At 31.3% G+C, this 13,430-nt stretch overlaps 1 protein-coding gene across 1 annotated transcript in view; it reads left to right on the top strand.

Annotated features, from left to right (window-relative positions):
* Positions 1 to 7,989: 7,989 nt before the first annotated feature.
* The window catches only part of LOC106671045, a 31,269-nt gene continuing 25,828 nt past the window's right edge, over positions 7,990 to 13,430 (top strand). The window contains exon 1 of the mRNA XM_014401804.2: positions 7,990 to 8,173. The gene's annotated coding sequence lies outside the window, so the exon portion shown is untranslated. The remainder of the gene's footprint in view (positions 8,174 to 13,430) is intronic.

Genomic DNA, 13,430 nt, shown 5'->3' with positions numbered 1-13,430 from the left:
TTGATTTATATTTGTATTGGTGACGCATGAATTCTCATAGTAGTGTTTTAGAAGAAAGTCATCCTTCCGTTTAGACATTTTTGGGCTTGGTCATCCGGGTAAATTTCCCTGCGAATTCGTTGTCTCGCTTACACATTTATATACCTCTTGATTTTATTCACATTCAGCGTAATAACAATCGTTAGATAGCCTATTCTTATTTCTTTATGAAAGCCTATAATGTACCAAAACATTTTATTTCACATCGCAGGTTCTATTTTAATTACAGTAGTCAGGTTGGCGCCATTACGTGTAGGGTTCTAAACGCCAATAAAGTTTTCTATGTTTATACCTAATTTAAAGTTTTCACCATTTTGTTATTTTTGAAAACAAAAAACATCGCAGGCATTTGACAGACGAACAGTTTGAGAAAAACCTTATTTTTACATTTTCACTAAGCAAATAAACCTTTACGAGCTTCCAAAGTTCTTGTCTAAAGTTTTTGTAAGATTTTCTTGCTTCTGCAAATGCTGACAGATATGGATGGCCGATACTGAAAACTGCAATTTCTTAAAGGATATTTATCACCGATCTCAAAATTAACGTTTAATAGCTATATATTTGATTTTTTGGTTATAGACAATAAAAAAATAGACATTAGATATAATTCTTTGGAACAAAATGGCACAAAGCATCGAAAAATTAAATTATATGCCCCAAAACTGTTAGGAAACGACGTCAGCCTTGCATTCTTCAAGAACGTGGACATTTTGAAAATTTAATTTAATATTTTGAAGCTTTGTGTTTTCTTTATTTTCAATTTGGTACCAAATAGTATTTTTTGTTTACTTTTTACTTACATTATGTTGTAACGTCTGCCCTTCTAAATGTCTATTCACGGGACACCCTGTACAGATATACATACACTCACGCTCATACACACGAAAAAATCATCAGAATGTTTAGGAAATATACACACTTAAAAGCTAAAATAATTTGATTGCAATTATTAACAATTTACTGTACAATATGAAATTATACAGAAGTAAACTAGCAGTACAGAAGAGTGAAACAATTTAGCATTACTAGTACCTTTAAGGAAACTTATTTTTCAAGATATTTTTCCCACGCAGTACAACTTCTTGTCATAATCACAAGGAAGTATGAAACTAAGCAGTTATTTACCAGCGTTAATTTCTGCTGTAATTTTTTATTATTGATGAAATCGTGTCATCTTTTGTCAAAATGTTTATTCGTTTCCATATTTAATTAGTCAAATAGGTAATTACAATTATTTCTATATTTCGTTTATTTGTGATGCTTAATATAGATTAGAAATTCGCAAATTTTTTACTTTCGTCCTACTTGTTAAGATAGTCCAAAAATTACCATGGCAAAAGTAGGTCAAGATCGTATCAGGATTTTTTCTAAATTATGTTGCTTAGAATCATGATTTAATTCAATTAATGGACCACTGTTAAAAACCGATTAGAAATATCAACAGGTCATGTTAAAATTAAATGGTAACATTAATAAATATATCTTTAAACGTTTACAGTGTAATTGGTAGAAAAAAACCTATCAACCCAAATCGTTAAGTCTTCAAGCGTCACTTTGTTGCAACAATTCTATTCTGGTTCGGCGAAAATGTTTGTTGGGGTAAATAAGTGGATTTTAGGTCAAGCCGAGGGGATCGGAAGATTCCATATAGCCTTGTCCTGTTGAATAAATTCAGGGAGTGACACGGCTAACATCTCTTAGGCGTTTCTTCTTAACGACAGGGGGGAAAGAGACAAAAAAAATTATACCATCATTCAGTAATTTATTGCAACGAATCATTCTTTACTTGCTACTACGAGAACATATATACAAATTAAATATGCAAGCGTTTCTATTTGTTGTTGTATCGCTGATTGAAATACCAGGTCGACTGGGCGAGCTGACTATATTTAAACACTTTGGCAGTAATATCCGACTACGGTACCAATGTCAGAACATACATGTATTCAACAGTGAGCTGACCTTTCTCAATAGACAAGTGATAGAAATGTTTGCTTCCAATAATAAAAATTACGGACCTGGGTCAAAACCCGAAAATCGAATAAAAATAAACAATTGAAATTTGATCTGACTGAAAGCAGCGTGGAATATAAATAAATATATAGATATATACCTGAGAGATAATGTCATATTTTTACTATAAAATGCGCAGTTTTTTTATATTATCATTCTCTAAAAATATAATATTTCTTTTTTGTGTAAATCAGTGTTTGTACACACAGAAACTTATGTACTTTTGAAGTAGTGAATATAACTTGTTACCTGTTGAAATCGTCTTCATATTCGTCATAAAAACAACATTCTGGCAAAATGAACATTTTGTGAACACTTTTTACAATGGTTGGTCTTGCATGTGCGAGGGAATTTGTGGGTGTATGAGATGGAGGGAGAGAGAGAGAGAGAGAGAGAGAGAGAGAGAGAGAGAGAGAGAGAGTGAGAGGGAGTGAGAGAGAGAGAGAGAGAGAAACATAATTTGGTCATTTCTACTTATTGATTAAAATCCTATTGCTTAATATCCTTACTTTATTTACCAATTTGATAATGTATTAGGAATTAGTGAGTGTAGAGTAAGTAATAAGTACTTATAAAAAACAATAAGACCTATTCTCTAATTTAAAGTGTTCTGTTCTATAGGACGACACGACAGTGTCCTTGTTCTTTCTTTAGAGTCTCCTAAGTAGAGGTGTTAAATACATAAAAGAGATGGGAGAGAAAGAAAAAGAGAGAGAGAGAGAGAAAATTTCTTTTACAAACATTTATCAGTGTTTAAATTTACAATAAAAATTAAAAGGGTTATAGAATTGTTAAAATAAAACATAATTTGATCATTTCTACTTATTTATTAAAATCCTCTTGATCAATATCCTTAATTTATTTACCAATTTGATAAGATATTAGGAATCAGTGAGTATAGAGTAAGTAATAAGTACTAATAAAAAACAATAAGACCTGTTCCTTTAAAGTTTTCGGTTCTGTTGGAGAGTGTAGGACGACACGACAGTGTCCTTGTTCTTTCTTTAAAGACTCCTAAGTAGAGATTTTATATGCACAAGAGAATTAGAAGGGAAGAGAGAGAGAGAGAGAGAGAGAGAGAGAGAGAGAGAGAGAGAGAGAGAGAGAGAGAGAAGAGAGATAGAGGTAGAGAGAGAAAATTTCTTTTACAAACATTTATGTGTTTAATTGTTTTTTTTAGAACATTCAGCAGGAATACGAACCTATATATTACAGGAAATATCAAATTCCATTTTTTAACATGACTAGAAATTCAGAATCATAAAGCAATGAATAAATAACAAGTAACAAGAGCAATAAATATTGATCAACCACAATAAGTACTAAAAATCAAAAGTTCGGTACGAAAACAACCACAACAACAAAGCATAAATAAAGACAAACAACAATGAACAAATAAAAGTGCAGACCTATCAAATAACTAATTACATTTTGACAAGACTAACAATTTGAAGACACAAACTAATAAATAGATAACAAATAACAGATGCAATGTTTAACTATCTACTAACTTCTAGAATTGTTAAAATAAAACATAATCTGGTCATTTCTACTTATTGATTAAAATCCTATTGATTATTATCCTTACTTTATTTACCAATTTGATAATGCATTAGGAATTAGTGAGTGTAGAGTAAGTAATAAGTACTAATTTAAAAAAAATTAGACCTGTTCCCTACTTTAAAGTTTTATGTTCTGTTGGAGACTGTGGGACGACACGACAATGTCTTTGTTCTTTATTTAGTGTCTCCTAAGTAGAGGTGTTAAATACATACAAAAATTAATCTTTCATGCCGGTGCATTTGGAGCTGTCCTGTAAATGTAGGTTCCCATAATCAGAGTAATATGTGATCGGAAGTTGAAGTGTGCAAATATGGGGTGATCGGATATGAAATACGTTTCCATTGTTTTGAGCAAAAATGGGACGCAAATTTAATCAAAAATCTTATTGTGAAGCTTTCTTGGGTGGTCTGCAAATTATTGTAGTTATCTCTTTGGTCTGTCTATTCATTTACGGTGTATCCGACAATTTTATTAATTAGCTTTAGCCCATGAGAGGCCTTTAACACGACTGGGTATTTTTTGGCCAGAACAGATTATTTCAAGGAGAGCTGAATAGTTTTGAATCACTGAATACCTCACCATCTGGAACCAACTCCTTAAGTGAAAAGTAGATTTTTTAATTGGCCAAAAATAAAGAGAACGTATTTTAAACTAAACATAAATATCAATTATGAAATATTTGGGTGAATAAAGTACAAATTAAATTTTGTATAAAATGTTGTATAAATTACAACGCATAATGTTATGGTGAAATTTATGATAGGAATTATGATGAGCGGGGGTTTGTGCTTCCGAGGCCTATAGTTCGTAGTTACCCAGTTCAGTGCGATCGACTCAATCCTTCTTCTCCAGAAGAATTACGTCATTAATTGTCGCTGCTACTATCATTCTCTGGGTTTTTATGATAGAGAACAATGTCACGTTCAACATCATAAGTACATTTGGACAAACTTTTCGTTTTGTAGTTCTAGCCATTTCCGGACGATATGTTAAGTAGATACTTTGTAAAACCATGCCCTACAACTTTGAAGATGAAGTCAGTCTACTTGTGTAGCTTTAACATGAATTCTATTTGATCCATTGAATAAGACGTGGGGGCTCTTCTGGACAGATTCCCACTTGGCCCTTGGCCCGTATATGGCCTGAGCGAGGATGGACGCCGTGACGTCAGTTAAATTCATTTATGTAATTAACCATCCTGTTTTTATAAATAATTTATATCAGTTGGTCAAGCTGGAAAGTAATGTAAATATGTAAATAAAATTGTGGGATGTTGTCATTTGCGGAGGATAATTTAACATTTTTCTTGGTAATATCTTTTTGTCGGTCGTCCAACTCGCGTATACTATTTTTAAACCCTTTTAATAAGTCTCGTTTAGGCCTTCGTACTAATTTAAACGCGGTCTTGAAAGTTCGCTAACATTTGCCGCCACGGGAGAAGCGTTATGACAAATTAAAAAAAGAGTTCTGATTAAAAATAACGAAACATGCTGGCATCTTTAAAAAAATTGAGTCGTACATAATTATTTTTTTAATGATCTTATATTGCGACATAAAAATAGTTTTGTTATTTAATAATAAGTTTAGCAGGCATTTATTTCTTATGGCAGGAAACTTTGGCTGGAAACTAATTGAATAGTAAAATGCTGACATCAGGTAAGGTTTTGTAAGAAAGACTTATATAAATTTTTTTAATGTTCTAAAAATATTAGGAATGAAAACTGGTTGATTATATTAAAACATACTGGAAGATGAGAAAACATAAATTTATAAGGTCTAGAGTCGTACCATAACAATGGTGATTGTACATAATAAAAGCTTTTTCTGAAGATATTAATTTTTGCCCGAGGTAAAATTTACTATTGTTCCGAACCTCTTGATGGATAATTTCCAGCAAATTAGTTACTATCTGTTATTACTGTTGTCATTTTTTCCAGAATGTTCATTTCACTATGATTCTCTAAGCTTCTGTATAAATATGCGTCTATCTGGGCTGTCAGGCCATTTAAAAAACAGCGACAGTTAAAACAGAACTTGAAAAAAAATTAAGCTTATGAACCTACGAACCAGACGTACCGGCACAAACGTCTGAATGCCAATTTGGCATGATAAGAAGAGCAACTGTTCCTTCTATACATAGAATCCGGCCTGTGCGCAGCTTTTGTTACCAACACCAATATGTATTTTTCTCCACTGACGCCTCAACTACTTTTATTAGAGTTTATATCTATGTTACAGAATCATTAATGTAATAAAATTGAAAATTACCAGAATCATTATCCAATTAATTTCTCATGCATGGCCATTTCTCGTTTTTATTTTTTAATAAAATCATCAACTGCCAATAAACATTGAAAGCAAATTACATTACAATCATTTAAAAATAATCAAGGTGTATGTAACAAAGTTTATTTTTAAATTGCTAGATGTATCAACCACTATTTTACTCTGGAATAATCTGATTCTTCCTACGGTCTGGATGATAAAAAAATTGAACATATTCCTTGTTAACTGCAGTTTACAATTGAATTTATTTTTTCATCAAGATATATCGAGCTCTATATTATTCGAAATTTATAAATTATATTTAGGACTATTTTACAGCGATTTGTTTATATGAATGCTTTTATTTGTAATATAAATTAAAAACTAGTGAAAGACTTGAGCCTGAGTGAAATATCAACGATGGTAAATGACTTTTTTTTTCAACTTACTTCGGCGAAACAGGTAAAGCGTATACATGACTACTTACATTACAACTCCTCCGCTGCTCAGATGCTATTTTCAAAACCGAAGCCTATTCTTAAAAATTACAACTAATTTTTTCTTAATTTGTACAATTCATCATGGTTAAGGAATTGTAAAAATAATGTATAGTTTATGAGAAACATTGGTAAGTTTGAAAAAATTAAAACCTTTTCGCAAAATTCAAATTCTTATCAAATTAGAACTTCTTACATTCAAATTTTTTGTTAATAACTATTCGTAATATGTTGATGGGTAGGAAATAAATTGTCTTTTCCACACTAAGCCGACCACATGCCTAATGTGGAAAAGACAATTTATGTCCCACCCATCAAGTTATTAAGGAGTTCCATAAAATTAGGATGGTCACTATCAAAAAATTATTCGGAATATAAATTCACATAAATATAAAATTTTAATTAAAATGATTATTTTGTTTTTGTTGACATGTGAAGTGATATTTCTTATATTGGTCTTGTCTCTCCTCTCTAAACGCTATATTTGGCAAATATAATCTGTGAGGTAGCACGTCCAAATGCAACAATTTTTGGCGCGAGACTCACGAAACATGAGACTTCGCGGTGTCATGAAATGACTCATTTCTATTTGCTAGTAGTTCATTCGTTCCAAAATTTTATTCGCCACTGTATTACATAATCGATTTTTCATCTACCTTCATTAAATCTTCTAAAACAACGAACTACAACAAAATAGCAAAAAAGAAACGAGATGTCGGACATTTTTGCCGGTTAACTTATTAGGTTGTTAATTATCGAAAACTTCTTTGAGATTTTTTCATGAGGTCTTCGCAGTGATAAACCTGCTTCTCTTATCTTAGTAGTTTTTTCAAAACCTGTCGCGTTTCAGCGTGTCTCCATAGTCTTTTTTTAATTATTAAAAAATAAATGGAAAATAACGATCAGATTTTCAGTTTAATGTTAGAAATGTTGAACAAATATTTTGATTGTGATTTATTTAGTGTGATGAATGGCTAAAACAACATTTATTTTCTTATCGAGCTTTCGGCAGAATATATCGCCTTCATCAGGACTCCGTATTAACAAATTAACATAAGTAAATTTTCAAATATACAATTTTTAAAATTTTCCTTAATTACTAACTCGAAAAAAATCGTTATACTATATGAACAGGTACACGTGTGGATAACGGATAGATGTGATGGCTGTTGTCCAGTTGTCAGTAGTGGGATCTATTGTGGTTAGTATATTTCAGTATTTACAGAGGATAAGGATTCTGTGTAGTAAAAGATACATTTGAGTACCCACAGAAATGTGTCATTATTCATATGACGACAGCGAACATGAAGAATTAAAAGGAAATCGGCGCAATACAAAAATATATGGCTGTATATTGCCTTATTTAGCCGTTTTCCGTTTATTTATTTTTTTGCCTAATTTTAGCAGCCCATGAACTTAGGCAATGAGTGTGAAAAACACTTCGGATTAGAAGACAGGGATGTTGTGGTCCACGGGATTTTCTCTTTTCTCAAGCAAATAAAACCGCCGGCTTCACTACTTCAAAATCCCTGTAAACAAACTCGACACCGTGGACTATTTACGTAATATCCTGCCGATGTGCTACGTCAGCCGTCTATTCCTAGAGGTAGTACGGGTAAAAACGGTCCATCCTGTTGCATCTTATTCACCAACAAGTTGAACATATAATAGTTTGGCAAAAATAGACACCTCATCGCGGTTCCTCTTCAGTAATCAGTTCGTCGTCAACCCGCACCCGGGTTGAATTTTGACCAAAAGATAATATTCTAAGCCGATATTATCCCATTACAAATTAGGTAAGAGTTTTTAAAACTTTTTCAATAGAAGGGGAAAAAGATATAAGTAGCTATTAACAACACAAATATTCTCCATTTTCCAAAAGTTTAATTTATCGTTTTCATTTGGCAAACATTCTATGAAGGAATCATATCAACAAGTATTTTAATAATGTATAAAGAAAACCTTTATTACTAGACTTTTCAACACTCTTTCAACCATGTAATTCTTTCGATATTCTGTTGTATCTGTTTACAGCTGATTTTAAAATACCCAACTATTTAATTTTGTAAGAAAAATCAGGGGCAATGACATTTTTGAAAAACAAGTCGAAGTTTCTTCATTTTGAGGAATATATCGCTTCATCCAAACGTTAATTATTAATAATTAATAAAGATTAACAAATTTGAAAGTTTACTTACAGTTTCAAACATGATCATTTTCTCAGTTAATAATGAACGAAATCTACAACCTTATCACTTTATATTTTCTGATCCCATCTTTCAATTTGGTCATATTACTAATTTTTTATTTAATAGAATATTATTATACATATATTTGAAGTATGATATATTTGAAACATAATATTAAACGATGATATCAGCTGGATTAACATAATAGTTATTTAAAGTCAAATTAATATAGCGCTGTTAGTTTCTTATTACCTTAATTACATACGCCTTAATTATACACAATTTTACTGAGAAACTAATCACTTGTGAAATTTGCATTCATGGAAAGTGAAGAATAATGGGTAAAAATTTTAACTGATTTTCAAAGGTTTAAACTAATGTAATAAAACATTAGTTATCATAGAGTTGTCATAACTTTACTTTGCTGTTAGGCTGTTTTGCAAAGCCTTCCTGTAGCAAATTTGAATGTGAGTTTTCCAAAATCAACTCTAAGGGCCAAACCTCGAAAAACAAAAATTTGTTAATTGACTTTTACTTTTCTTATAAATCTTATCTTGCGGCAGTTCATGAGATATTGACGTGTTCGTGCGGTTGACAACAAGTATTTTTAAAAGAAAAACGAAAGGAAGAAAACTTGCAGAATAAGAGATATTCTCCCGTAAGAGTAATTGCATCATTTGTATAATACATAAATAATATATAATGTAATAAAAGTAACATGTATAAGTTATTGAAAACGATCTATGAAATTACCAATAAAATATATTTATATAAAAAATATACTTGCTAATAATAACAAAATAGAAAGCAATACTTTGTAACTACATGCATGTAGTATAAATTCTGGAAACATGAATTCCTTAAAGGAAAATAATAGAAACTTTGTGTGGTGATTAGTGACCGTTAGTGTATGATTATTCGGAAATCGTGAGATGCGGTCTGGTGTGACGTAGGTTTCAGAAAAACATTTTCTTTATCATGCCAACGTTTCGATCTTTATTGAGATCATCTTCAGTGCCTGGAATTTACAAACATTGTTTAAATTTAACAAATACACATAGGATGTTCAACCAAAGTATTTCTACTCATTCAAAGTGTTTGTTTTCTGCGTAAGTGTGCCATTCTTGCGTGTCGTGTTGAGAGTGCCAGTGAGGTATTGCTGCTTTATGTGTATATACGTTGGATTTTGAATGGGTGGGGAAAGAAGTCGGTATAGAAAGGCATTTTTGCCTAAGGAGTCGGATTCTTTGAGGTGAAAAGAGCCGACGATGGGAAAAACGTTGGTAATAGTTCGGCCAGATTATCTTTTCAAGATTATATAGACGGGAATAATTAGGAAAAGGAAAGCTAAATTGTTGAAAAATTAGACTGTGTAAAAATGTTTGATGTGTGGAATGTGATGAATTTTTATATGTTATATTATATGTTTTGTGTGATGTGATGATATTTTTATGTTATCGATATTGAATTTGATTTATTGGGGTAGCTGCGACTGAGTTAACATGTGTCTGTTCTGTCATTGATGCTGTGTTTATCTCTGTTGATGTAAACCATTTCTGAAAAGTTACGTTTATGTTTGTTTTGTTCTGTGTGTAATATTTTTGGATTGTTGAAGTCGAAATTGTGTTTGTGTTCAAAATGGTGGATATAAAAAAATATTTTTTTGCATTGTATAAATTCACTTTTTTCCACATCCTAAATTTGTTAAATTTAAACAATGTATATAAATGCCAGTCCCCGATGTTGATCTCAATAAAGATCGAAACGCTAGCACGATAAAGAAAATGTTTTTCTTACATCTACGTCACACCAGACCGCATCTTACGATTTCCGAATAATAATAGAAACTTTAGAAACATTCTATATTAGAGAACAGAGTGCAAATGCAAACTGAAAGTTAAACAAAATAAATTATGTATTCAAAAAGTAAACAAAAAAAGGAAAACAATTTTTTTAAAGCTAATTGTACCGAATATTTTATAAAGAGAATATTACAAGTGACAGTTGATAATAAAATTTGTTGGTGGACACAGTTTGAGCCAATGCAATTTGTTATAGAAGGGAGTGAAACGAAAAGCGGCACGTTTAGGTACTTCGGTCATTTTAATAATAAATAAATAATTTAACAAGTAATTAACTTAATAAATAATCTAGTAATAACTATTATTTACAGTAAGGATTATGTTCTTCATTTTGTTGTAAAAAAAATACAGCTACTTCATTTCAGACCACATCCCCGATTCCCAAAATTAAAATTGTATTTGCATGTTCATTCCATATCAAATAATTGTGCAAGATTACACCCAATTTACTAACTACAATTGAAAATTTGAAAATTTGCACTTCTGCAGATTTTTCTTTTCTTTTAATGATTTGCAAAAGGCCAATTTTGTTGAGCTGGTACTTAAATATATTTTTAAGTATGACGCACTTTGTCTTAAATGCATTAAGGTTTACTTAATTACAACCTTCTCAATGAATTGTCATCTCAATATCCTTATTAGTCAATCTATTGCATTTTTTATAAACTTTGGGATTTGCATGTAAATGTGGAGGTAATTGCAAGAACTTTTTTAGTAGATAGATGATAAAGATGGAGGTATAAAGGAAGAGGGCCCAGAACCGAGCCCTAAGGAACACCCCGCTTTACTGGCAATGAAGAGATAGACCCACATCTTTGTCACCTCATTTTTTAGAATGTTCTCAGGTCACTATTTGTTAGGAACATGAATTAGTTGTAATATTAATACTGGATATAAATTGATTATATTATACATCGGGGATTAACACAAAAATTGATTTTAATGTTAACAAATTGACCAAGCATTCACGAAAACATTACTTAGAAATTCAAATATAACAACTTAATAAATATGATATAATTTTAGTTTGCCCAAATCCAAGGTAATGTTCCGTTAGAATTACGTAATAAAGTGCCTATTGCCAAGGGCGGCACACAGAAAAAAAGTGATGAACAAAGTTTGCAAATAACCTGTCCCGTTTTGTTTTCCAAACGGCCAGAATCTGTCCGCTTGCCAAAATGTCAGCTCGTTTGAAACTGTTGATCCACTATTAACGCATTCACGTCAACCCTTGAAAACGTCTTCTTCTTAATTGGCTGATTTAAATTGTATGAGTGTTTATATTTCACGGTACATATATTATATAACTAATTGCTTTTTTTTATATTTTTTCCTTTCTTTTAACAAAAATATTTAAGTCCAGTGTACTACTACAAGCGAAATTATTAATTTATACAAATGATAAAAAATAAATGTGGCAATTACAAAAAATTACATTATTTTTTTTTAACCTGTAAGGATCACCCAGTGACTGTCTTGTATTGGTTACGCCTTTTTAGTTATTTAGGCAGCTACAACCTAGTTTTGAGTAACTATCGAAAATATTATTATTGCACCCTTGAGACTTATTTATTTTATGTGCACATATTTGTCTGCCTAGCAATTCGGCTTGAAAGGTGGTTGTGCTGGGGCCAAAGGTCATGGTATTCATAGTTAAAGCCCCTTTATGCTCATTGCCGTACTATCTCTTCTCATTGAGCCTTCTGTATACCATAGACAAGCTCCAGGTTCTTCTTGTTTTATTTTATATTTCCATTAGGCTCTCTTTTCAATAATTATATTGGATTAGATTTAATCAATTAGGCTGAGGATAAGTTCGACGTAGTTGTTCCAACTATTCTTTGAAATTTGTGAAGAATTTCCCAGCCTTTTTTCGTTCTATTTTGGCCAACTTGCATAATGATCAACGATAACGTATAACGATCAGATCCCTTTAGAATATATCCTTTATGTTATGTACCACATAAGCTTGAACATATGTTATGTCCCACAGAATATTTGGCATATCCATTGTGCCATTGGTGCTTGGAAGGTTTCTTAAAGCGTGCATTCCACGTTAACCTTTTGTACTATTGAAACGTATTTGATTGTTTTTCTTGGCGAATGGCACTATTATTGCCCTTTCTTGATTTGAAAGAATTTGCATAATTAAAATTTAAAAAAAAATAATTCAATACAATTTTTTTTAGCATTAAAAGGTTTGTTGGTCAAAATTTCAAGAACATCTGTACCCACTATAATTTGACGGTTTTACGTTTTTTCTTCGTGTTTGATTAGAATAATGTCAGTAAAAAAATAAAACTAAACGTTTTAGAAATCTAATCGAGGAGTACAAACATTTATTATTTTTAATTGAATATATAATTTAATCAATTTACTTAGTGTATTAAGTACCCTCTTGGCTTAAATGTAAGCAATTTTCAGAATTGTCCATCGTTTCAAGGGGGGAAAATGAAAAGAATAACAACAGAGTAGATAATAATTTTATATTAAATTGAGGGATTGAACAGATTTTTTTTAACAGAACGAGTTTTATGCTTGTGTCCGCTTTTTTTAGAATTTCTGCAATTTCTGCGCGTATTTTGTGAAGTTTTTTCGCCGACTTTTTTCGTGCATAAATAAGCACTTCGTGGCAATATTCGCCCTCACCATTAGTAAAACAGTCATCGAAAAATTTGACCTGGTTTTAATCTAACTACGCGGCCAAAAGTTCTTGCCAATAGTGTTGAGCTTTTTTTTCTTATTATAAGTTGTGTTTTTTTAACTTTTACATTTTTTAATTTTTTTGTTTTATTTGTACAAACGAATTGTTGGATTTTTTAAAAGAATGTCCTTGAAAAGCTATCTTTACATAAGTTACGTATGCCATATGGAAATACACAAAAGTGGGACAGGATCGCGTAACACGGGAAAAGGGGCTAAACCTAAAATTTATGTTTTGTATTTTAGGATTGCTCCACTTAAATTATTATTTGACGTCTATACTTCTTGAATTGTTTTAT

The sequence above is a fragment of the Cimex lectularius genome, unplaced genomic scaffold (genome assembly GCF_000648675.2).
Source record: "Cimex lectularius strain Harlan isolate CLEC.00 unplaced genomic scaffold, Clec_2.1 scaffold179, whole genome shotgun sequence".
Lineage (NCBI taxonomy): Eukaryota > Metazoa > Arthropoda > Insecta > Hemiptera > Cimicidae > Cimex > Cimex lectularius.
This window is presented reverse-complemented; position numbering and strand designations above follow the sequence as displayed.